Consider the following 26,413-nt stretch of genomic DNA (forward strand, 5'->3'; position numbering starts at 1 on the left):
ATTACATGAAAAATAAGTATTTCGGATTCCTATATTTATATAATATTTTCTTTTCTTCGCAATAGATGATAGAAAGTTTTTGGTATAGTTATTTACTTTAAACATAGTAAATAATACTTGATAAATTAAGTTTTTATGTGCAGCGTATATATCATTACTTCGTATTTTCTTACTCTCTAAATCTGAATCAGTGGATAGTCACTGATGTCAGTGTCAAGTATTGGCATTCATTGAATTATTAATTAAATGTGTTTTTATTAAATTTTATTAAATTTAATTAATTAATTAAATGTGAGATCCCTAATCTAGCTAATCTTTATTATGTGACCTAATTAATCTTGTTTTAGTGCTTAAATTCAATAAATATGATATTAGAAGATTGAAATTAACATGAAAATATCAGTATTTTAATTATGTAACACTCAAACATTTTTCCTTTTCTAATTGAACTTCACTGATTATCAGTACAAGTATGTCACTGGGTAATTAGTGATTATTCACTGATTTAGATTTAGAGAGTAGTTCATATAACTTATTTAGAATTTTTATAATACATAATTGAAGCGCTATTTGTCCTCTAATTTCTAGTTGCTGATACGACTTTTTTTTGATTGTAAGTATCTAAAAGTCGTTTTAAATTTCTCAGAGTTTAATCGTCCCGAGTAAATCATTAACCGAGTAAATCATTTACCATGTTAATTAAATGTGAATCATTGAACCGTTACAATTATCGCAATCGTCGATTACATGTGATTACTCTCTTGATTTCGCTGGAATACGCCAACCGCGATACATTTCTGAGTCACGACGGCTGATCGTATCGGTCGAAGCGAAATGTGCCACTCGCCACAAGAGAGGAACGACGACGGGGTCAATCTATGCGCATAGATTGTCGCGTCGGCGATTCCCTTCCTCGCTAGATCATCGTAACGATAATGGACAACGGACGCTCGATCGGGGATCTCGTTCCTGCCGGAACGAGAACGGGACGACCGGTGCGGTGTCGGAACGTCCGTCCGTCCGTTCTTTCATGGTGGGGCGCTATCTTCCGTCGTTTTTCCTCCCACTAAGTGAGACATTGCTCTCTATAGAACGAGAACGCAGGTGACGGGTCACCGGCAGGCTATTTACCTACTTTAACCTGCCTACCTCGCTTCTACCTACTTCGCCCCTCCCCCTCCCCTTCTTCTTCTTTCCTTTCCCTCGATAATATCCTGACGCTATCCTCTATCGCGATTTTTGGAGGACCGATTGATTCGCGTCGGTTTACGCATGTATCTAATACGTGGCACAGATTCCGCGTGACTGGGAGATGATGAGAGGCGAACAGTCATCGCAAATTACCGCTCTGCTACCAAGATTACGAAATTGCGCCCCGGATTTATGCCACAGCATCATTACAGTACAACGTTGTCGGTTGTATATGTGTATAATTTTTTTTTCAGTTCAAGTCTTGACTGAGATGATATTTTTCGCAATTATTTACGGCGCTTTGAAACGTTCATTAGCCTCAATATCATTAAATTTCTTATCAATTTAATTTATGATATTAAATTGATATTACGTACTCCAGTTTCAGTTTAGGATTGTATTTCAAGATCGACAAATAATGAATTGGCGTGCACTTTGCTTAAATTGAAAATTATGAGATTCACACAAAAATATTATTTGATATCAATATTTATTTTAATCGAATATGCCTTTTTTGCTTTTTTCTGTGTTAATATAGTTTTCCTATTGTATTTTAATCAAATAAATAATTGATAACGGTTAATGAAGTGAGTATGACTGATAGAAATTAATTGCAGGCTGCGGAATGGTTGCTAATTTACAACGGCGCTAGTAGAATCTTATGTGTACTCCGAGTAATACGTATTTAATGCACTTAATGTACTAGGTAATATACACTTAAACTAATAATGTATTTAAGTAACGTAAGTACCACTTTACGGAGCCGCGATAACGGTGACGACGTTTCCTTCCTCATGATGGAAGCGCGACGAACTGGCACTTCCATCGTGCGTGATCCTTAACATAGTTGCATAAATCCAACCGTGTCGAACGCGAGCTCACGTATACGGGGCATATACATTCTCGTCCCGAGTCGCGGAGCCCGTCGATCCTTCTCGCCAGATAAAGTCAATTTTTCTTTATTCAGACCGCGAAAGCGGGCCACGGTTCTCGAATGACGTCTTAGACAAAGCAGTCCTAAGGTCTGTAACGTTTAGTGCCTAACGGTATTGTTAAGGGTATATACATCACTAAAAGCGTAATACTGAAACGTGAATTGTATTATAACAGCTTATGTTAGATTCACTACAACGTATGGTTCGTTGTAACAAAGAAGCGTCGCTGGTAGAATTCTAAAAATGTCGCAGTTTCCAATTTCGGAGTCGAAGTTACGAACTGAACTATCAATTCCTTTCTTTGTTGTCAGAGACATGTCTTCTACACTGAGAGAAAAATGTTTGGTATTTGTAATTGCAATTACATATATTTTACTATAATTATAATTATTACTGCTATAATAATAATAACTATGTTCTAGCAACAAATATATATAGTTGGCAACCTAAAATGATTATAATAATAGTTATTATAATCATAAAATAATTTAAATTATCATAAAAATGATTCAATGACTATAATTTTATAGTTATATTTTGGGACAATCCATTCCAAAATATAACTATATATTTTTCTCTCAGTGTAGGGCGATGGAACGTGCGTTGGTATGCTAAAAATCATTTCTTTTTTATTTAAAGGGTAATTTCCAAACGATTTTTAGCACATCGATATGCGTATCGCTCATCCCTAATGTCTGTTTACGTTACACTCGAATCCTCTTTGGCGTCAAGAGAGCGTGGAATTAATCGACCATAGATCGGGGATGGGCGCATTCGTGAGATTCCTCGCTCGCTAACGCCTCGAATTGGCGCAATGATCAGCTTTGACCGGCTTCGGCGTGAAACGGATGAAATATCGACTAAATATAACCGTGGCCAGAAACCGGTGGAAAAGAGGGGCAGGCCAACGCGGTGGGAGCCTCCGCGTCTCGAATGTAGGACATCGCTGTCTCGTCTTCGAGAAGATACATGAAAAGCCGAGCGAGAAGGGGGAATCCGTCCATCGCGATGCACGATTCCACTTCGCGAGGACGCGATCGAGTCTGGATCGAGACAAGGGTTGCTACATCAGGAGATTAAGTATCAATCTGTTGAATAACATCAAAATAAAATACTTTTCTGCTTCGTTCTTGATGTCGAAGATATGGTAATATTGATACTGTTGCTATTTCAAAATTAACATATTCCGATAAAAATTCGTAAGCTTTTACACTCTGTAAAACTTACACTTCTGTGTAAGATTTTACACAGAAAAAGACACAATGATAGCAACTATAAAGATGATTATTATACAAATTTTATTGTACAATTAATGTATGTACTTGAATAAACTATTTTACAATTGTATAGTTGCAACTGTATAAATTACTTTATAAACTTTGCTAATTAGTCACTTATGGCCTTTAGTACCAATTACATTATTACACAATCAAATTTTTTATACGAATGATACATATTAGATTATTAGATTAGAGTTAAGTAAGAGTCAAAACAACAACAACAACAGTATCACTTAGGTTTTACTTTTTAATTTGATAAAATTTCACGTGGTTAGTCAAGACTGTATCATTTAGATTCTAATCTTCAATTGTGGTACAATAGTTTTTTTTTCGAAGAATAGTAATTTTTAACAGAAAATTAAAGCTGTCATTACTTTGATTGGAATATAATAAGAGGACCTTCAATAAGAATATCTTTGAAGAAGAAAAAAAATTAATACTACTGTTACTTGAGTTGAAATAATAAAAAGATACATAACGTATCACTTTCATAACTATATCAATTCTACACATTAATTTTACAGATAAAAACTTAAAGTTGTTATTATTTATAGTTGACATATTTTTTTCTGAACCCGTCCGGAATATACATATATTTACATATAAAAGGGAACGAACTACAGTGTACAGATTGGAGTATATTGTTAAAATGAAAATGAATGTGCTGAGTTAATAGACTAAAGAAAGAAAATTAGATTTTGATTGAAAGCGGTATGAGATTACCGATAGACTCTTCGAGTCTCGATTACACTTTAATGTCCGCGCTGCAAGATTGTTATTTCTATATTTCTAGTTACGACACCGCGGGGCGTCGAATCAATCGCGAGAAAGTAATTCCCGGAGATGTTATGCGGACGCGTTACGTCGACGTAAGTCTATACACACATACACCGGGAATCGCAACGTCTTTCTCCCCTATCGAGCTCTTACCGATTCCTGTACCGTCGTTGTCGGTCGCACGTTCCTGTTTCGCCATATTCTACTTAGTCGCGATGCTTTGGCCCCCGCTTTCACTTCGACGAACACTTTCGCCACTTCGACGCCGCGTCGCGAAAAATCACGCCGATTCGCAAGGACACACTCCACATTCAGATGAGAAATCTGTGGGAGTCAAAGTGGCTAAAGAACGATTGACTCATTGATTCTTCGACGTAATAAGTAATAAATCAATAATAAATTACGTAAGGAGATTCCTAGAGATTCCTATTTCCACCCAGGATCGATGCTCGCATTGTGACATTTGCAGCTTGTTCCGCTTCTTTAAAAATCGCTTTCGATCGTTATTAAAGAAAATTCTTGAATCGAAATTTTTCTTCTTTAAATCATAGTTTTAGGACATATGTAGACTCTAAAGATGACATATGTAAACTCTAGAGATTTATAAGTTCTAATCTAATGAATGGAGTTCCTGCGTTGAGCCTGTAAATGGCAGTTATTGCAAGATTTCCTATTTTTAGGTTTAAAAGAAGTTTTCTAAATAGAAGCTGTAGATTAAGTAATATTAAAAGAGGCCCTATTTGATTGTGCAAGTCGTCAAAATAAGTTTATAAGATTTAATTGAGATTGAAAGAGGTTCAAAGTAGGAAAAATTTAGGTAAAAATTTCGACTCGGGTCCCAGAGAAAGAGGACGGTTATCCGCGTCGTCGCGAGTATATGTCTCGAAAAGCCTTGAGTTCGAAAACTAGTTCAATTAGAGAAAACCGCGGAAAAGGAGATATCTCTGGCGGCGCATCGAGGTATGAGGGTTTCGGGGGCAAGCCGCCGTCTCGCCGGCCCGTAAAACAGCGCAAAAGACCTACCGTTCGCTCGTGACTTCTACCGCGGTGATAGGCACGTCTCCCTTTTCCTCGAACCATCAATAAGTGTATCCTCCCAGAGCTATCTAATATTCCACGCTTAATCGCGTGAATTTTAATGTCTATAATCTCTCGCGTCGAACGATGATTAATTTCAAGTGATCGATTGTTGCTTCATAATTCAGAGGCAGAGAGAGGACGAAGAGCTGGTTTGGCATCTTACAGTTCGAGAGTGTTACCTTAGAAAGAGAGCTATTCTTCGAAGAAATTAAATTACACGGAAAAAAAATTAATTGGGTGGTACAGCAAACCTATAACTTACTACGCGAATTCATCATCGATAACTAAGAAGATTGATGGTTTTAACAAATCGCTAATGTAGCTGTCAACTTTGCTATTTTAACATAGAAAATTGACTGTCTGTGTATTACGATTGTAAATTTGCTGAATCAGTAAAGTTTTCTGCTGCGTTTTTTTGCTGTGTAAATAACATTTTCTATAATAAAATTTCTTTCTTGAACAGAGGAGTCTTCAGATAGCTTGCTGATGTTAGTATTGGGTGTACAAATAAGTTCCCATCGTTTTGTAATGGATGTTGTTACCGCGTGCATGTAATTTAAGACGCACATATCTCTCTAAGTATAATAATTAAGTACCTAAGTAAGATTTAAGATTTAGTATATGACATTAGAGTGTAAACAACAAATTTTTTATTGCATTGAAAATGTCAAATTTTGTGCTAACAAAACGACATTTGCGGGAAGTTTTGCTGAATTATTTTATTTTAAAGAAAACTGCTGCTGAAAGTCACCGAAAGTTACCGTTTGCTTGTAGAAGCTTATGATGAAGATGCCCTACATACTTATTATTTTTGTATGACAAAAGCCATACTATTCATTTTCGCTCTACGAACGTATTTAACTAATTTTCAGATCTTCTCGTTCTAGCCATTTCGTTTACCTAGGAAAGAGACGCAAGATTGTCTTTGTTTTTTTTCTCGTGAGAGGAGATGCTTTTGTTCATTTTATGAGTGCCGAAAAAAGGTTTTCGAAATGCCATGGGCTGCGGTTTCGATAGAAGCTGAATACAACCGCCGTGTTGGACGTGCCGAGGCTGTGACCGCGTTTTACGTTGAGCTAAGTGGCACGCGCCTGCTTGCTTGCTTGCTTGTTTACTTGCTTGCTTGCTGCTTCTCTCTCACTCTCTTCCACACCTTCTCCAGACTGTTTCATCCACGTCATATACGCGTTCTCCACCCTGCCCGGCATTAAATACCACCACTATCAAACCGAATCGACCTCTGCGCTTTCGGTCTTTCTTTGTTCCGTCATCTTTTGCTCCTCCTTCTCCTTCTCCTCCTCCTCTTCTTTATCCTCTTTCTCCTCACTTCGTTCCATCCAGTACATGGATATAATCCTCTTCACTTTCTCCCTTCACATAAGTCTTCCCGGAAGTCCCAACGCGTAACCCTCAACCGCCTCAATCGTTAAATCTGACAATCTGAGTCGTATAAGTGTATGATGGGCGCGGATTTTAATTTACGATGACATATGATAGCGTTTTGTGATATTACTCGAGTGTTTCGAAATTTTGGATAAAACTATGTTATTTCATGCAATCGATCATTTTTCTGCAATATGTAAGGTATACTCATTTTATACTCGTATATATAGAAAAAAATATTAAAACTAACAATAGTTAGTTCTATAAATTCTAATTAAAAACGATTTTAATTGGATAGCAATATTAATAAAACAAAAACGTCATGCTTTGACTTAAATAAAGTGGTTTATCACAATGAGTTAATTGAATTAATTCATATTTTATAAAAACAGAAAAAATGAACTCTCAAATTAAAGATGGGAAAAATAAATTTATTCTCCGGTTTTATAAAATGTATTATAGATTAATTCACAATTGAAGTAAGCTCTTTAAATGTTATTTGTTTTATTAACGTTGTATTAATAAAATTATTTTTAATTAATTGCTGTAAACTAATAATGTTAAGGAGGTTCTCCAAGTCTTTTCACATAATTTGATCAAATATTAAAAATAAGTTTGTTATTAATAACTAGACATTCCTGAATTTTTTTTTTAGATTTTTTGATATGGTTTTCTTTAAATAATTTTCTAAAATTTTCTTAAATTTCTATACTTTCTTTTCTATTTTCTTTTTATTAAATCAAAAAGCTCTAGAAAATTTTAAAACTTTATCGATTCTATGATTAAACGTAGCCCACTTTTTCTCATTATCTCTCTCCCTCCTCTTTTCCGCATATAAAGAAAAATACTAATGCATAAAATTATAAAGATATAAATTATGTACGATGATTTTGATGTATAGTATTTACGAGAAATAATTTATTCGTTGAAAACATGAAAAGTGAGGCTTTTTAACACGTGAGTCCCAACAATTTTCACTGATACGTCTTGTAAATTTCTATGAATAGCAAGCGTGAAGGAAGAATCGCTTCTGCTTCGATGAACGCGGAGAGAAGATCGGCTCGAGCAGAGCTTCCCGATATTCGAGGAGGCGTGCATTCTGATACGGGTTCTTACTTCGATATGTCAAGGACTGGCGATTAACGCCGGCGTCGTTGGTAACTGCAGTGTCTCTTTAGAAACCGCTATGTGAACAAATGGCGATATTGTGTTTTATTTCTAGCGATACTACGGCGGACTTTTCGACAGCAAATTGTTCTACAAAGTCGTATCGAGAACATTCATTTTTTGTCGGTCCCCTTTGCCGAAAGATAAGCGACTTCCTGTCCTGTAACCTCGTTACATCATTATGTCGCGCTAAACGTCGTGTCGCGAGAGAAGTAATTGCAATTTTACGATTTTCATCATAAAATGTCTATCCTTGTACAACAGAAGTTGAAATTCAAGCAAATTTTCGAGAGTAAGATTCTAGTTGTCTACTTTAGTGTTTTTCAATCTTTCAATTCCATGTTTTAATGCTATAGCATAAATCTTTTATCAGATATTTGATACTAACAACTTTAAGAAATAAAAATTTTTTTAGTTCGTTAAATTTTATTTATTTAAAAAATTGTTTACTTTTTTATCTTCTCTAAAGATGTTAAAAAGAGACCGATTTCCGTTCAAAAAATTGTAAGAAAAGAAATAATGTTTTTTGAAGATTTTGATCTCTTGGATAAAATTATCAAAAAGTTTGTATAGTGCTTGGGAAATACTTCGAAAATGGAGCACATAGTGTATTTATCCAAATTTCAATATTCTTGCTCTTAATTTTCGAGGTATGTTTCAAAGTGCCACAAATATTTTAATAACTTTATCCAAGAAGAGTCAAAATCTACAAATAATATTTCCTTTCATTTTAGGCAAAAATTGCCTTTTTCGGAGAATATTAAAAAAGAATCAATTTCAAAAAGATGTAAGTAAAAGAAATAGTATTTTTGTAGAACTTGAAATCTTGGATACGATAAAGTTATTAAAAAATAGTATTAGTATTTGGAAAAATTTGGATGAAACTACACTATGTTTGTGCTTTCGAAGCACAAACATTGTTCTCCAAATGCTACCAACTTTTTAATAACTTTAGTATTCATATTCAGGAGGTCAAAATCTACAAAAGGCATTATTCCTGTTACTTTTTTAGACAGAAATTGAAACCTTTTTAACATCCTCTTTGCGACACCCTTTGTGGGTGAATACTGATCGAAAGACTATTTATCTTACAATTCCGCATATATTGTCTCAATAGTTTAGTTAAAAATTAATTCGAGATTGATCTTCAATGCTGATAAATGTGTATTATACTCGCGCGACGATTCTCCTCCTCCGATCTGCATATCAGCGTTTTTTGAGGCTGCAAGGCGACTTATTGGCACAATCTATCTTCTCCGCGATGTGAAACGGCGTTAGATCGGATTCGGACGAGCGCGCTTAGAAAGTCAATGTGCCAACGGGTGTAATCCTATATCGTCGGCATGGTTTGGGTTAATCGCCATTGCCGTTCCAACGCAAGTAGGCGACTGTAACTAACCAGCCGAGCGAGCGAACTAGGCGAAATTAGAATGTTTGCACGATTCAACGCCGGCATTCAATACGCATGTATATATGAGTGCGCGAAACTCGATCACCGCCATTCGATTCCGAGATGGAGATTCTGGGAAATGGAGAGGTGGATGAAACATTAAAGCCACGGATTTACTACAAGCCTACTGATTTATCAATAAGTTTATTCAACTTCCCAATTACATTGAGATTGATGTTTGAATCAATCTTCAATTCACTAACGTTACGGTTAACGATCGTCGATATTTACAGAGATTATTCGCGTATTCGAGAATGAATAAAGTTGACGTTAATCGCTTAAACGAACTTCTAATGTATAAAGAATACATTTTTTTTTTCATCTCGCGATGGGCAAGACGTACAAATGGTTTCACTTTTGGGTCACCTTCGCGTAAGTACACTCGGATTTCATCACTTCGCCCGACAGCTTCGGGTCCTTTCGCTCTTTCGAAACTTTTGATATTTCTCGGCCGCCGTGTGCGTTACATGTTGCACGGGATTAGCCGTCGTCAATGCCGTCATCGTCCTTTGGTACTTTGACGTGATCTTAGCTTTAGATGATTTATTTGAGTTTAAAACACGGGGAGGCCACATCCGTTCTCTGTATGGAAAGTGATAATTTTGGGGGCAGAGACGATGGCGAAATATATCCATTCACAAACGACATACTCGCCTCTCGGCTGGAGACGAGAATTTATTTTTCAATCTGGCCCTGGAGCGTAACATGTACAAATATACAGCCGAAAGTTCTATATGCCAGCCGCTTTCCCAGAGATATCTCGCTTAACCTCCTCGGTGCTTCATTACGAAACTAGTTGTTAACGTAATAGTAACCGAGCATCGTCGGCTGAAGTCGAGGAGCCATTAATAAGCGTTACAGCAACTGCAATCTTCCATTAAACGATATGGCGATAATTTCATTTTAATATAACTCCCTTACGTCTCATTTACATAATATACAGATATTTTTTTAAACACAATTAAATTAATATATAAATATAAGTTAGAACTCTCAATCTTAAACATTAAAATATAAAATAATAAAAATTCAGATGAGGCTAATGAGAGTCATACTGTGAGAGTCATATTTGTAGAATCGAAGAGAGGAGAAGTAGATAATCCTTAGATATTGGTTGTCTTCATTTTGACTCACTTTGGAGTCTTTATCAGCGATTACAAACCCAAAAATTCATCCATTGAGCAAGTCACTTGCTAATTGGCAGAAATGCAGCATTCATTACTCAAACGAAAAACTGAAGCTTAGATATTTAACGCGTTTGGGAAAAGTTTGTTTCGTGCGTTTACTTGACTACTGTTAATAGCCTATTTTAGTACTTTCTATAAAATAATGAAACATCTGTTGCAGCATACATATTTTTAAGAAATCTGAAATGGCTCGGAGTGGCATTCACGCAATCCTCCGATCTTCTTCGTTCTCGGGGAGTCCGAGAAGTCCTCCCGACCGTGAGCGATTAACTTTGAGAACTCTCGCGATGGTAGCATGCGCGCGTATGCGCAACACAAAAGGCTCGTTGTGACGAGACGGGACTTCGTCGCGGTCCACTTATCGTGGCTCCAAGTTGCAAGTACGTTCTACTTGCAATTCGGAGCGCGCGTAAAAGTACCTGCACCCTACGCGAATGAAAACCGGTACTCTCAATCTTGTAATCATTATCGCGAGTATCCACGATAATTGACGACTAACGATACAAACATTCACCGATTCCCCGGAGTGCGCGAGTTATGCGTTGCTACAATCGTGGATTAAACGTAATTTATCACAAATAATTTAATATAATATTACGTTCGAAAAGACGAACATTTATTAACGACACATTTATTGAACGTAATCAATCTTGAGTTGTGTCTCACGCGACAAAAAGCGGGTCTCTTTTTCTCTCTCGCGCTGCGAAGAAGATCTCGCCTTTAATAATTTTCTCACAGGAATAATTACGCACGTGCACGAGTGGCCTATTTAATTCAATGAAGCGAGCCATTGACGGACCTATTCAACCACGCGACAACAGCGAGGTCACGTTAACACAACAGAGACTGCGGCTGCACACAAACGCATGCCCGAAGAGCAAAGTGCCCTCCCACGCATTGTGGACATATTGGAAACCATGGGTTGAATTCAACAGCGATTGATGTCTGGCCGACTTCTATGCTAAACCGGCCAAGTGTTCGCTGCAGTCATAAATCCTATAATAATAGGAGCTTCGAAATCAACGTGACTTTGCTTTTACGTTAAACGATAAACAAGCCCTTCTACTCGAAATTTTTCAAAATTATCGAATGACCTAAATTATAGTTTTCTTTTTACAGTGATTTAATTCTAGTATAGTATTCATAAATTCAACGTACTCTATGCGACTTTTTGCATTGCTTTAACTTTTTTATAATATAAGATATTTAAAGACTCGGATTAAATTTAAACATTTTAGAATTTTTTTCCAAAGTGGTCATTATTTTTTGCGAATTTTTCCAATAACATTTCTTTGATGATATTTATCTATCTTTGATTTCGAAGTATAACCACATGTTTTGAGCTAAAAAATAAATATTCAGTCCAGAGATATAGCGTGACAAAGTTGCAGGGTTTCACAAACCCTAGTGTAATCGAGAAGGTAATCAAAAATAACAATGCTAATATTAGAATTAAGCTTGTCTGTTTCTTGATATGATTAAGATTGATCGCCAAATATCGTAACAACGCGCAATGACGCCTCGACGTATCAGCATCGGCCATGTTGCGCGTTTCGGTCCGTTCCGTAATATTATAACTTCTCGAGGCGAAAGAGAAGAAGAGAGAGAGAAAGAGAAAGAGAGAGAAGGCGTGTGTCTGTGATCTAGGCTAACCGTGCCGGTTGTGTCGTAAGTGGGAGCGTAACCCCGTCGTGTCCCCGTGAAGCGCCCTGGTACCATCGTCAGCATCTCGGGTGTCGCACCACGAGCGGACAAACACACACGCTTGAGTGTTTACGCGCGTGCATGCACGAACACCAATATCGAGGCACAGAATCCGCGAAACAGATTCGCGAAACACGCCCGCATCAGCATACAGAGTGTGAAAAGACATTTGGACGACGTTTCTTGTCGATCACCGACAATCTATGTCGAGGCTGTTGCTGCTCGCAAGTTTGCGATTAGATGTTGTGGTTAAAATATACTTTTGCTTGATGTCAAGCGCAAAAGGTATAAAATTGATTGATTGGCTGATCGAATGGTTGATTTATTTTAAGTTAAAATTAAATAAATCAGAAAGCAGTAGAGAAAACTCTTAAAGGGGTGAACTTGAAGTAGAAAGAAGGAGCAATGTTTTTTACCAATTCGATGGCAGTAGAAATATACAAAAATATGACGCTTCTGATCTCGCGCGTGTCTTTACAATTGAGTTTCAAAATAAACTTCTGTCAAAGCGAAAGTCACAAACAAGCGAAAAGAATGATATTTCATTATTTAAAATGATAGATCAAGATCGAGCGAGCGAGCGAACGATTGCAAGCAGATACGACTGAATTAGTTAATTAATTAGAAGTTTTGAATAAACTTCTGATTCAATTTGCGAATTCTCGCACTTTTTTTCTCGGACGCTTCGTATATATCATCGAGGCGAGTTCGCGCGCGAGATCTCTCGGAGACCTCGTCATGCAACCTACCTACCTACATAAACACGATGCTCCGCTTTGCTTTCCGTTCTCCTTACGAGCACCGTATCGCACCTTCACGAAGAGGAGGTGGAGGAGAAGAAACGTGGACTCGAGTAAAAAAGCTTCATAACGCAACACAATTTCGTTACAAACCGTTGCGATACCATTCTACGTATATCAATGTGATCGTAGGTCAAGGTTGACATATCCAATCGCTTAAATTCTCATTTATTTAACGACGTTTATCATGGCTGGATCTATTCTCCGATGCTGAGCTCGAAATGAAACGGAAGAGCAAGAAATAAATAAAAATTTCTTTTACATCATTCATAAAGATATTATTTTAACTCCAAAATATTGTAATACATTTAACAACCAACATTTAGTTATATTCGCGTTAAATATTATTTATTTTATAAGTGGTCCATTTTCTACGTAAAATATAAACATGTCACATAAGAGAAGAAAGCCCTACATTTTTATATTAATATGGAGCATTTTACGGCGCCATACCGAGAATCCGATCCGACGGTCGTCCACTCGCGAGAGAAACGGTACGCTCCAGAAGATCTCGCGTTACTTTCGCATGTTTATGCAGGTCTCGAGTGGATGCTCTTAAGAGCGAAGCCCAAGTGTCCATGGAACGAACGTGTCAACCGCGTATATGCGTCATAAACAAATTATCCACCTCTCGCGCTCATCACCGCCGGGCGATCTCGTGATTTATGAATCAATATTTTACTTTAATGCGGCAAGTATACCCTACGCGTGTCCAGTTAGCGGCAGTAATGGAACGTCATCATTAATCGCGCACGACGACAATATTGACCCGCTGAGTCGCGCGTATAATAGTAATTATTGTGATTAATGCGATTTTCGTCCTATTCTGCCTCCGGATTTTCTCCCCGCGATTAATGGACCGGGTCGATAGTCTATTTCCTTCTCTTTTTCCGCCCACTTCTTCCTCTTTCTTTTTTTTCCTTCCTCCGCCTCCATTTCCTCCTTCTCCCTCTCCCACTTCCCTTCTTTACAGGAGAGGAGAATGCAACCACGCGGAAACCACGCGCCTTTCGTTATGCGCGCGACTCGATCGGTCGGTCGAGTGTGCAAGTGTGGGCGCAATTTCAATACGCTCGTACACACCGTACACACACGACGCACACAATGCACTCGTAACGAAGTCGTTTCGCCGCTCGTTATCTCCGAAACTTTTCTGCCGGCGCGTAAGAGCCTTAGGAACGAGCGCCGTTTACACACCGTCATAGCGGCTCTTAACTACTCCGTTCTACGCTTTGGTTTCTCGCGATTTATGTCTTTGATTAAGTTAACATAATTATACAACACGTGAGTGATTTATTCAATATGTAAAAAATAATCCTAATAAATAATTTCTCAAGGGAATTCATGTACCTTCTCCCGTAATCTCTATGGCTTTAAATCGCAAGTAATTTTTTTATCCAATGAACTTTATATCGTATGATAGTACTTATATATTTTTTTTATCTCTCTCTCTCTCTCTCTCTCTCTCTCTCTCTCTGTGTGTGTGTGTGTGTGTGTGTGTGTGTGTGTGTGTGTGTGTGTGTGTGTGTGTGTGTGCGCGCGCGTGTGTGAATGGTTTCTCAACACGATTCATTTGAAAATAAAAAAAAGAGGATTATCGAAAGAAGCTGCGTGACAGCCAAAGTTCAGACCTCGAACATGTCACCTTGTTGCATAACATTACAACACATCGTTTATTATCACTTTTGTTTGTTTCGCTTCGTGAAGGCTACGGATTTAAAATTCCGATTTACATTTGTTAACCTTTTACACAAACTCGACAGTAATTTGAGCAACGTATATTTGCGTTTATCTCGTGTGAAACTTTTTCTATTTCGATTTGAAGCGCCACGTTGGTTTTACAATACCCGATTTTAGTTTCACATTGGAAAAAATTGCATTAATTGAAATTCTAGCAGATTTAAACATAAAGGTACGTTTTAGACATTTATATACTGAATGAAAAGATTGATTGTTGCAACAAATTAAATAGTTAAATATGGCATTTTTAATTGATTGTAGCAACCAATTTTTGGTTGCGTAAGCCAATCGAAATCCTATACTGACATTGCGGATAAGCTTAACACAACCAACAATTGGCAACCAAAAATTGGCTGTTGCAACCAATTAAAAATGCTATGCCATATTTAACCATTAATTACATCTGCTACAGCAACCTATCTTTTCTTTCAGTGAAGTTAAATCTATTCTAGTTGACAGATAATCAAAAACGGGGATTAAAATACCTAATATAATTAAAGTGCACTTTATTTTTCGTTCGTATAGACAGAGCATTTTTTTTTCAGTGTCCTTTTTTTTATCGTATTGCACACAACACGGAAAAAAAATTAATTGGATGGTACAACAAACCTATAATTTGCTACGTGAATTCAACATCGATAGCTAAGAAGATTTGATGGTTTAATAAATTGCTAATGTTATTCAGCTGTCACTTTGGTATTTTAATATAGAAAATTAACTGTCTGTATGTTACGACTGTAGATTTGCTGAATCAGTGAAGTCTTTTTTCCGTGAATGAATGCTCGCGTTTTTCTAATGTATTCCACGCATAGCTGAATTTTCTCGTCTATAATCTACGGAGCATGGATTGTGAACGCTGGGCTTGCTTGGTCCTCGAGCGGCAGATAATATTGCGGCATGGCACACGGGGAGTGAAAGCGACACGGTGAACCCGCTTACGAGGTTACCCATGTACTTTTACTCCGAACCGAGCCGTATTATAGTGGCTACTTTACCCGGCAGTCCCTGGCATAGTTATCACCAGAAATATCGCGTTGGAAAGCCTCTGCGCGCGCCGCAAAAGCCTGTCCGTTCTCGCCGTCGCTCATGCACTGTGTTACCCACTCGCTCGTGCTCTCGAAAAGTTCCTTCTCGCTCTGTGAAACTTCTAAATCGTTATACGTTTTTCCCTCTTGCGTGTGAAATCGGACTCTTGAGAACAGTTCAAAGTAGAAAACTCATTCTACCGGACGACTTTTCTGACCTTAATAAAAAAACATTCGGGAAGTACCTGGGTCTCTCGAGTCGCCTTTGTTCACTCACGACTTAAAGAAAAAAAAAAATTGAAGTTGTACTTTTAAAAAGTCGTTTGTTGATTGCGGTCGATCGTCTAACCATTTAAGTTGATGGTTTTGCCTGGACGGAGCCATTAAAATTTTTTATTTTTATAGAAACATATTTCTCGCATATATGTTATTTTCTTGTCGACTTTTAATCCTCCGCCGGCAATTCCATGCAGTCTTTAAAGGCACCATCGAGTTTGTGAATTTTAGTAAATTTAACTTTATAAAAAAATAAGTAAGTATCAGGGTTGAAAAAAACAGTTTTTAAACAGTTTAATACATGCTTTCTTGTTTTTAAAATTGTTTTTAATATGTTTTAAACATGTTTTTTTAACATAATACTGTTTAAATTTGAAGCATTAAAAACATATTTAAGAAGAAATATAATGATTTATTTTTGGGAAAAAAAAACAATTAGTCTTTGCCAATCCTGATAATCCTTGTAGGAATTTCATGCATTTTTTGAGCAGTTATTAAACAGTTATACCAACTTCTGTCTATAGTAACTGAGAAGGAAAACTAATTAGGAAAACTAATCAGAATATTTGCAGTTACTGCATACAAAAGTTGCGTAAAATCTGAATCCATTTACTGAATAGAAACACAACAAATAATGGATATTAAATTGATTAATAAACAAGCCAACTGCTCATGAAATGGACAAAATGAACGCTATCAAGTTCTTGTCCATTTCCTACTCAGTATTGGCACAATTAATGAGAATACATTAATATTAGATAGTAAGTAAATAGGTGTTTAGGAAAACTGCATACATTTCTATCAGGGAAGTATATTCGATCTTTTTCAAATTTGTATATAATCCAATAACAATAAAAAATTTGTTTCTATTTCTCAAAAACTCCTATTCCTGATGGAAGAGAAAAATTCATCTTGTCAGTGGAAGGTTAAATCTCTTTTTCGTTTTTGTGTTTGTCCAAACTTTTAACAATACCTTTACCCTTAAATGTCTTTATAACCATTTCGAAGAGTATAAAAGGGTCATCGGATTATGGTTAACCTAATCTGGATGATGGAAAACCCACCAAAAAATTTTGTTAAGAGTTAATGCGAAACGCGGTGCTATTGTTAAATGGATTTTATCCAGAAATAGAGGGCTGTTGCTAAAATTATATTAAACTTCGAGGTTGAAAATGTGGCGGGGTTAAATTTTAAATTCGCACTGCGCTCGCGTTTGCATGGCTGGCTTCGGAATCGATTTTCATTATCGTTCCATCGAGGCCTGGGAAGCGGAGCTTTCTCTCCAACGGACAAAGCAGACGCCATATGCCACTCTGGACAATGAAACGAGTGGAAACGAGAATGATCATAGGGCGCGTGTAGGGCCCCTTATGGATCTCTTATTCCCTCGGAGACGCGTCGCGATTCTTTCGACTGCCTTGCGATGGGGAGAGCAACTCTCTGGGTTGCCGCCCTCGCTGTCGCGTTCATCCCGTCAATACGAGGACGAAGGCACGAATCCCACCTCGTTCTTCCCTGCTTCGAGAATCTTTATAGGCATAAAATCTGGTTTTTAACTTGTTCAAAAGTTCATCAAATATTTTACGATTTAAAGCTTTTTGCTTCAATAAAATATGGCAAGATCTCGTAAGTTTTCAAATCACAGAACTCTTTTTCCCTCTGATCAACGTGCGTCAGAGAATTAATCGCGCCTCGGAAACCACAAAGCGAGTGCAAATGGAATCGACGAGAATTAATGCGCGTCCGTCGCCGATATCGCGAGCTCTCCGGCAGAAGTTTCTGGAGTAATCTCCTTCGCGCTCCGCTCCACTTTCGTAGAAAAGCCGCGAAACGAGTTATCGTGGCGCGGTATTTGGGAGTTCGTCGATTTCGGTACCCATACTCTCGCAGCTGCCGTTCTCTTCAATCACCGGCATCCATTTGCCTCGCTGACCCGAGACGAATCCATACAATCGAGCGTTTTGTGGTAAAGATGAAAGGAGTGGGAGTGAGATTCCTTGTCCTTGTTCTCTCCGCCACCATTATCATCATCATCATCATCATTATTCGCCACTGTATACCACCCGCGGAGACAGAAGGCTCCCTAAATGCCGCCTAAGGGAATCGGGGATAAATACAACCTACATATAGGATTCCGAACTCCCGCCGTTTTTAATAGACGGTTCTTTCCGAAATGTTGAAGAAAGCCAACTGTATAACGTCGTTTTGTAATTCTCGGATTACTTGCATGGGGGATAAAATAACGTGTACTCGCTACGAGGTAAAAACATTTGACGTACACAGTGCAGTTCATAAAACTTTGAAACCAAAATCATTTAAAATAAACAACATGTCAAATAAATCTTTTGAACATTCTTTCTTCAGTGTTGGGACCCAATCAACATACCGCTCTATTTTTATTTTCAATCCTTGCATTCATCCGTTGAGTGCTTCTTTTTCGTAATCGTCAGCTGGTCGTTCGCAGCTGCTTGAATTCTGAAATATCGAATCTTTGAACTTTCAATTTCAGGAAACAGCCAGAAATAGCCATAGAGAGAATGATAGGGTGGGGTAGATATAGAGTTATGATATTTGAGTACGAGTATTCCAGAAGTTCAAGTTGTGATCGATCAACTAAAAATGATTGCAAAAGAAGTACTCAACAATGATATGAAGATTGAAAAAGAAAACTGAATGATATTAATTATAAAAGAGTCTATTAATTAACAAAATTGAAAGTATTTTTTTGACGTGTTCTATATTTTATGATTTTTGTTTCAAAACTAGACTGCATAATTACATTACAAGAAAATTAAAAAAAAGTTAACTTTATAAACATTTCTATCTTACGAAATAAGTAATTATATTTTTCAGAATTATCTTTGCATTCAATTATTCGATATGAATAATCGAATTATTTTATTCATATCGAATATCCGAAAAATATGATTTCAGGATCAGCTGGATATCTGTAAGTCGATTTGTGATGAGAAAAAATTATGGGGCTTCTCTCGAAGTGAAGAATCATCATGAAGAACTTTTATTGCGGCGCCACGAATTATTAGTTTGCGAACGACAGATCAGATTTAATACTGATTTAATCGATACCGACGCGACTCCTGTAATCGAGAGACGATTTATGGCAAACCAGTTTGACTACTCTTACTCGCCTTACGTGCTCCTCTCTTCAATCGTCAGTGGCTGATGTTAACGACGCGCGTTTTCGGTGTAACGACGATACGATCATTGTAGCGCCGTTACAAATTTGTTGCACGAGCGTGACCTATCGGATCAATGATCAATGTACCTGACATTGTGATGTAACACTAGTCGGATTCCGTTAGGTTTTTTTTTTTGGAGAGGAAAAAATAAATACCAAGTCACAGGAAGTACAATAAAAAATGTAAATATAAAAATAAATAAGTAATAAATGTATAATGAGATACACAGAAGCGGTAGTGAAACACATCTAGACTAAAAAAAAAACGATGAGTAAGATTTATAAGAATCCTGATGCGACTGACTAGAAAAATGTAAAAAGGGAACATTATAAATAGATTTCTGTTTCGTTGTATGTAGATATCTTCTTATTATAGATTCCTATAATACACTTGTTCTTTGTTTATAGTTTAGTCTTATATTCTATTGTATGACTCCTACATTCTTATCTCGCTTCTTGTGTGTGTATCGCGATTCTAAGTCAAAGTTCCCTAATCGACATCTATTTAATCGATCGTTGATGGCACCTGGTCGACCTAGTGGTACAGTTAGACGAGTGGGAGTAGGTATTAAACGTCGCGGCTACGAGAAAGGATCGAGGTTAACGATAAGTCCTCTTCTCTCTTTCTTTTTCTCTTTCTCTCTCCTGTCGTGGACGGATGAACTTCCTCCTAAGGGAAGAGAGAATCGACGTGACGTCGAGAATGGATTATCGATCCAAATGACATCTAGAGAAAATGTGTTCACGGTGGTGCCCTGCGTGATTTATGAATTCGAATTCCGCCAGCGAAGGGAATTAAGAATACGAAAATATAGGGAAAATACTAGTACGATCGTATTTTACATCCAAAGTAACCGTAGTTGGAAATTTACTCGGCATAATTTCGTTTTACTGAAACAAAAAATAGACTTGAAAAGAAGTTATTCTGATGAATAATTCCTCGAACGATTAATTATTCCTTACCAGCGTGAAGTTCTCGAGCTTTTATTTGACAAAGTAATATACTGCGTCACCAGCGGGCATTACGGTCCTTTCTTAATCACATTAGGATGATACGTTCCCCTGGGAGGTCGAGCAAAGCAGACTGGTGTAAATTGTTTCCACAAAATTGCGACATGACACCGTTTCGCCGCCGCTAATTCACCGAGGAGTTATGCTAGCCGTCGCGTTTTAACTCCCCCGACTCATCGCGCTCCTCTCGGTACCGACCCACTTCTCCCATTATCGCAGCAGCTATCGGCAAATCACCGATAAAAATTGGTCCGCGCGTCTGTCAAAAGGTCGTCAAAGGCGTGCTTTTCTTTGTCGTCACGCACAAAGAATGCTGCGCACAGAAATGATTTTGTTATAGGAGTAAATCAAGGGAAAGCATGTGATATTTGTTTAAAAAACCAATCGATTTGTTACGATTGCAAATTAATTCGTCAATGTAATAAATAATCAATAGCATCGCTAGCAAATAAGAGACTCATATATATATATAAAAGTCGTAGACGATTGCAAGATCTCAAATCGTAAGAAATTGACCAATTCTAGTCAAGTATTCTCCCTACATTTGACTGTGCTTGGTCGGTTTCCTACGACTTAAGATTCCACGCTCATCTACGAATTCTATGTAAACGAACTTAAAGTCTATTCAAAAGATAGGTTAGATTTTATATAGTTTGCTTCTGTTACTAAAAATTGGTTGGTACAGCAGACTAGCAGCAAACACAACAACAAAATTTATACAACGTATTTACCGATCACCGGTTAAAGATACTGGTAATTTCCTAAAGTAAAAATCCTTTCTCTCAGTGTGCTCGTGTCGCACTACGTATTGAAGATTGAGAATTGCAAAATAAACATTAGAATTCGGATTAGACCGAAATGAATTAAAATTAAAATTGTCTGACTGATCGAATTTCAATCCTTCTCTAATTCGTAATCCTCAATTCTTCATGACATAGTGTGACATAGAATATTTACACATGGAACATCTGTGGAACCACATGTAGTATCTTTAAAATGAACTAAAATAGTTCCTGCATATGAAGCAGAGTATCACATGCGTTTTTTTCTATCTCCCTTTAATTTCAACCAGGCTTTAATGATAAAGTTTTGACCTAAACCCTCTGGCTGCATAAAAGATCCGCGCGAACATAATTTCGGATTTTCACGGTGGTGAAAGAGAGAAAAAAATGGCTCTTGAGATGGATCAGCTCTATGAGTTCTACCGAGCTTATGTCAATCACGATCTCCGCTTTGTAAAGATTTTACATAAAGGAAAGGCAGAATCTCCATTCGATGGCGAACGCGCGATGGGAAAATCGGACTCAGGTAAATATGTATGATAGAGGGTGGCGAGCATAGCGCGAAAGCATATATCGTGCATATCGTTGAAAGAGCTCGATGGAGGAGAATCTCCTCCTCGTGTGTGTATAATAGAGGCTCGAAAAACGAGGCGAAGCGAGGTGAAGAGAGCTGACCTACTGTGGCAAGTGGCTCAGGGCCGTCACTGTCCAAATCGTCCCCCCGATCGCCCCCCATCGGGCATTCTCTCTCCATCCGGTACCATGCGATAGTATTCAGGTCTGTTCATCTCTTTCTCTCTCTCTTTCTTTCTCACGAACGCGTAGCCACTTTGTCCTCCTCCTTCGACCTCCCGCTTCTTTTCCCTTTACCCTTTTCTATAGCGTGTAAGCCAGGATTCTCTCTAACATTCGCGATCAACTAAATGGACCGTAACATCTGAACGATAATACCAGGTGGTCTATCGTGAGGTCGCCCAGCACGATAATAGTGTATCGATTTTGGAGCGATTAGAGGCGTACAGTCTATGCGAGGGTGAAAGCTTCGATAATTGGGAATGGTGTAGATCGGAGCCATGGAAAGACCGAGTTAAATACATGGTGGTTCTCTGAGAATGCTTTCTAATCGATTCCACAGCTACCGTTCAAATAGAGTCATCGCTCGAGATACGGCATTGCAAATGAGCAGCGGTGTGTTATTTGCTTGCTTTAATATCCGCTTCCGTTTAATTATTCCAATTGTATGCACGAATGAGTGCGTGGAAGAAATAACGCAGAGCCTCTATCTCAGATGTGAGAAAATTAACTCTCAAGCTATATTCCGCTCAATCTATGTACGCCTTCGGCTGATTGTAATCTGATTCCTTTCCTCGAGATTACGATTTAAGTAATTTATGTGTTTACATTATTACGATGCACGAGAGTTTCGAATAGTCAATTTTAACTTATTTAGAATTATCAAATTAAATCCACGATACGCAGAACTAATGGGATTCATTTGATCTAACATGATATACGGTATATATCATTTGTTGGCGAGGTCTGATATCTCGACGGGATTCGTGATCGCCTCTCCTGTGCCTTTTTGCGCTCGGTAAACTCGGCGTAAACGCCCACCCGAGGAGGAAAGTGAATCAACAGCGGCGGCCGCATTGAGTGAAAATCATCTAGTGAAAATGTGAAGGCCGGGTAGAGTGGCGATTTGAAAGTTCTGCCGTAGCTTCCAGCTACAAGTCGATTTTCACTCCGCCGTCGCCGTCGTGGATGTATACCCTCGTGAAACGCTCGGCAAAAGGTCGACTATCGCGGATTATTGTACGATCCTAGGCTTTTACATATACAAGTATAAGCGCAGCTAATGCACCAACGAACTGCTCCGACAAGATATGCACATCGGTCCTCTCACCAATATTTCGTTACTAAATATAGAAATACGCGCATATTTTCCATTTATTGTTGGAAAGTCTTGGAAAATCTTAGATATTTAAATTATTCATTTATATTTTAATTTAATTTTTATACGTATTTGTATTTTTTATAATTACATAAGTATTATTTCATAAGTATTAATACATAAGTATTAAGTAATTATTTCCAAATCCGCCGTTTTTTTTTTTTACAAAATTTATTTATGTATTTGATTTATAATTTTATAATTTATATTTATTAACTTGGTATAATTGTAAAAGTCGCGGAATTTACGACACGTGAGTCTTATCTCATCGATTTTCTGTTACATAAGTAGTTTACTTACAATTAGATGTATAAATAGCTTACTAAAGTACCTTCTTTGACTCTTGATTTCAGATGTTCTTCGTGTTTACCTTTTAAATGATATCGCCAAGGTGAAGCAAACTATGCCAACAAGTAAGTAAATGCATGTATATTATGTATATTTTAACAAATGCAGATTGTCTTTACCTTATCGCTTCCATATGGAATGATGATATTCCGTTTCTTCCTTTTCGTTCTCGTCGTTTTGCCAAGTCAAGAGGAACCAATGCGATTTTAAGCATTGATATTCAGCAGACTGCCCCAATTGCGTTCTTTAATTAGCATCTACTTTAATCTTCAGATTATCAGACGATAAAACGGTCTATTCACATGTCGAAACGCAATGTTATTTTCGTAATGAAACGAATAAAATTATTATTTATTAGTAACTAACGTTTATTAGAAATTATTAAACGTTAAATTTTGCCCTCAGCAATAAGTATTGACATTAACGAAACTAAAGTTGTTTCGAAGAGTGAAATTCAATTTTAAATTGAGTTTTTATATCAGAAGTGCTTCAGACTTCGACCTAATTTGTTCGCAACGTTATTTACGTCATGCCTCGATTAAAGTGAGACATCTCTTGTCGGCTTATCGCCGACGCCTCTTCCGCATACTTTATCGTAACTCCGCGTGCGAATCCGTCGCATTATTTCTTTATCGGAACGTTCATTCCTGTGTGATGAGTTGCGAATGCTTTATAGGCGCACGTAGCGCAAGCGAGATAAAGCGACGACAAGGACAAGGAAGAAGAAGATGCGACAATTTGTACCGTTGCACGTAGAGACAACGATATTTTGCAGCTATGTGAATACGCTCAGACGTGACATCATTCGTCCTCGCGGTTACATAAAGATATCAGCGTCGTTATTTGCTAACATGAATCCTTACGCGATTCCTCACTGTGCGCGTGCATTTAACGCGAGATGCTCATTTAACGTTCTTGTGTAATCGCGTTGTCTCCACACTTAATGGCTGCACGAGTGCTGATGATCGGTCGTTGCTGATGATCAGATTAAAGAAAAAGAAGAAAGGAAAGATAGCATATCCATAGCATTGTGTTTCGGAAGCATCGAGAAACGGGTAAATCGTATATGTTTAAAACTGATAAAATAGTGATCCCGTTAAAGATTAATATTCAGCTTAAGATTCTCTTGGAAATAGAGTGACTTAATTATCGATATTACAGTTGTATACAAATCTCCAAATTGACTGAACGGAATAAAAAATCCTTTTACGGGATTATAGTAGATTATAGTAGATTATAGACACAAACTTAGGAAGTAATGCAATGAATCTCTATATTAAAATTGAAAAAAAAATTATTAAAATCTTACTTAATTTTTTTTCGATTTTAATATAAAGTTCATTGCACCATTTCCTAATTTCTACTTTAATCCCGTAATATGATTTTTTAATCCATTCAGTCAATTTGGAAATTTTTATATAATTGTATATCAATAATTAGGTTCAAAATTGCTTTTTTTTTAATATAGGTGTTTACATATAAATGATAAGCAATATAAATCATGTGAAATATTTATTTTGCTAAATAGCTGTTGTTTCAATACATTTACGAAATCGTAAAAGTTAAATAATCGCTGCAATAAATGATTGTTTATACTAATATTTAGCAGAGAAAGCAGCTTTACAATTGATATATTAAGAATAATAATAAATAAATTTCAAGGCTAATGAGAGTCAGCGCGGAAAGACTTGCGCACAGTTATCGATAAGTAAAAATTATTTCTTCATAACATTGTCTTCTTTATTTCAAAATCTTGAACATTTCGATTTGTTTTGTAGTCATCCTCAGCAATATTATAATTAATTCCGTCTAATTAATTCCGTTTAATTCGGTCTAAAACGTTAAGCGGTCTATCCAGAATGAATCATTCTCAGATTCTCAGAACTGGATTTTCGAACGGAACATTCGACATATTCAGAAGCTTTGGAAAATTTGGATTTCCTTATGCGATAATTCACTTTAATTTAATAATGACACGTGTCACGAATATTTATAACGAAGATAATTTCAATACGTCCGTGTGGTTCCGTGTGTCATATACGTGATATATTAGGAGTGTGATTTATAGTTTTGAAGGTTTTTTTTCTCTCAAAAACTATTTGTTTAAACAATATATCACGTAAACGTTTAAATAACTGTTGTATGATCAACATTTTATTCTCTGGGAAATTCTGAAGTGGGTTTTTTGTCCAAATCATTTTTCTGCAGTTAATTTTTATTGTTAACATTGAAATCATCACATTTGAATCGACAGAACCAATATGCCAATCACATATCTTGATGGAGCAACATCACTATAAATTTCTATCAGAATTTTATGCCCTTCAGCCATTTTCTTTTGATTAAAAAACAAAAGCAACGTATGAAAATGCTCTTTAGGAAGTTCCACTTTTTTAAATGGTATAAACACAACGTTTTACTGCGTCCATTGTTAGTAAACGACTAAATTATGGAGTAATTAAAGCATTAAGAAATAATAGCTGTCATTGGAATGTCTTCGACAATACTGACACGTTAGTGCCATCTTTTGCAAAATCCTTAAAATTAAATCACATTCCTAATAAAATTCTTTAATGTAATTCTTTAATTTTGCCCTTATTGTTGGTTCCTCTTTGGATTTAAATATATAAACCAGTCATATTCCAGAATTTTACAATTGTAAAGCTGCTTTCGTTGAAATGCTGAACACAGCCAATGTAAAACTGATTCTATAATTGCGTAAGCGTAGTTGTAAGTGATTGTAATTATAAGAGTTAAACCAACCATAGTCGAATATTTTTCTCATATTCAATTATGATTGGTCAATTCTTATAATTACAATCACTTAGAATTACACTTACGCAATTATAGAATTAAGTTTGAAGAGTGCGTGCACATATGGATGTGCGTGCGTACGTGCGTGCGTGCGTACGCGCGCGTGTGTATGTGTGTGTGTGTGTGTGTGTGTGTGTGTGTTTTTGCTGATTTGTCGTACTACGTAATGTTTATGTTATAAGTAAACGCCAACTTGGCTCGATACAGCACGACAAGGTCGCCACGCTATCATTCGTGCGGTGGGATATTGTCACTTGAGCAGATATCTGCCACAGGCAATTCCTATGTAGTGGTTTGTTGAAACGCTACGCGA

General features: G+C 37.1%; 1 protein-coding gene across 3 annotated transcripts in view; it reads left to right on the plus strand.

The window, feature by feature from the left end:
• LOC108688127 (protein roadkill) overlaps nucleotides 1-26,413 on the plus strand; it is a 111,510-nt gene that overhangs the window by 25,399 nt on the left and 59,698 nt on the right. For 2 of the 3 annotated variants that reach the window (XM_018194248.1, XM_018194249.1), the window contains exon 3: nucleotides 23,292-23,351. The gene's annotated coding sequence lies outside the window, so the exon portion shown is untranslated. Of the gene's footprint in view, nucleotides 1-23,291; nucleotides 23,352-24,326; nucleotides 24,342-26,413 lie in introns of those variants that run through there. The other variant, XM_018194250.1, reaches the window with a different exon arrangement.

The sequence above is a fragment of the Atta colombica genome, unplaced genomic scaffold (assembly GCF_001594045.1).
Source record: "Atta colombica isolate Treedump-2 unplaced genomic scaffold, Acol1.0 scaffold225, whole genome shotgun sequence".
In the NCBI taxonomy this organism is placed as follows: domain Eukaryota; kingdom Metazoa; phylum Arthropoda; class Insecta; order Hymenoptera; family Formicidae; genus Atta; species Atta colombica.